This window comes from Limulus polyphemus, unplaced genomic scaffold, assembly GCF_000517525.1.
Source record: "Limulus polyphemus unplaced genomic scaffold, Limulus_polyphemus-2.1.2 Scaffold7003, whole genome shotgun sequence".
NCBI lineage: Eukaryota > Metazoa > Arthropoda > Merostomata > Xiphosura > Limulidae > Limulus > Limulus polyphemus.
Window position 1 is genome coordinate 25,798 of NW_013672613.1, and position 1,255 is coordinate 27,052.

The following is a 1,255-nucleotide window of genomic DNA, read 5'->3' on the forward strand; positions in this document are numbered from 1 at the left end:
TGAAATAAATACTGAAAGTTACAAGATTCAAAACACAACAAATTACTTGGAAACATCATTTTTTTTTTTGGCCGGCTTTCTAATATCAATTGAAATAAATACTGAAAGTTACAAGATTCAAAACACAACAAATTACTTGGCAACATCATTTTTTTTGGCTGGCTTTCTAGTATCAATTGAAGTAAATACTGAAAGTTACAAGATTCAAAACACAACAAATTACTTGGAAACATCATTTTTTTTTGGCCGGCTTTCTAATATCAATTGAAATAAATACTGAAAGTTACAAGATTCAAAACACAACAAATTACTTGGAAACATCATTTTTTGGCAATGTCGTTTGTTTGGCCAGCGATATCGCTGGCTGGAGGCCTATCCTGTCTCAACGTTAATTCTTTAAAGCAAACTATTGGTTATGAGTTGCTCGAAGACACGTGAAGATTACTCTTATGTTCTTGAGACTCGCAATATGATAATTTTACATAAAAGTAATTATTATTATGAACCAATATTCCTAAAAAAGCATTGTTTGTACAAACTAGCGCTGTTTCTCGTGTTTCTTTTTTTTCTTCTATTTATAAGTTAAAACATTACAACCATGTTCAAACTTCACTCTCATAAACTCACTATTTTAAGTTGAAAAATAAAAAATTACAGTTCAAAACTATAACTATTGTGGAATAAAATATATAATGTTTTATGACGATAGCTCCCTTTTTTTAAAATAATTTTCTGAGATAGTTTATATTAACCTTAGAAGTAAACGAAAGAATATATTTTTAGTAAAGAATTTCCTCGAAGTATTATTGCTTCTGCCATCTAGTGGTAACTTAAAAAAATATTTATTAACTGACGTTTGAAAAAATTTTAAATATATTACACGGAGCTTCCTGTATTTGCATAATGTAAGAAATAACAATCGAATAGCATTTTTAAAGCATAATATATGGACAATTGTATATTTCTATAAGGAAACACTTCATCTGTCGTAAAGCATATTTTTAATTAGCGCTCGTAAGTAGTCAGTAATAGGAAACGTTTTTATATTAGGCTCTAGACATTATGATAGGAACATTAATTTTCTGTCAAAGAATATGCACAAAACACAAATTGATAAATATTATTAGTTACTTATTCGATAACGAGGAACCCACTTTGAGACTAACATAAACAAACGAAAAATCAAGGAACCCATCTTAATTGAACAAAACAACCCTACTCTCAACCAACAACCTGGGGTGCCAAGATATCTCTT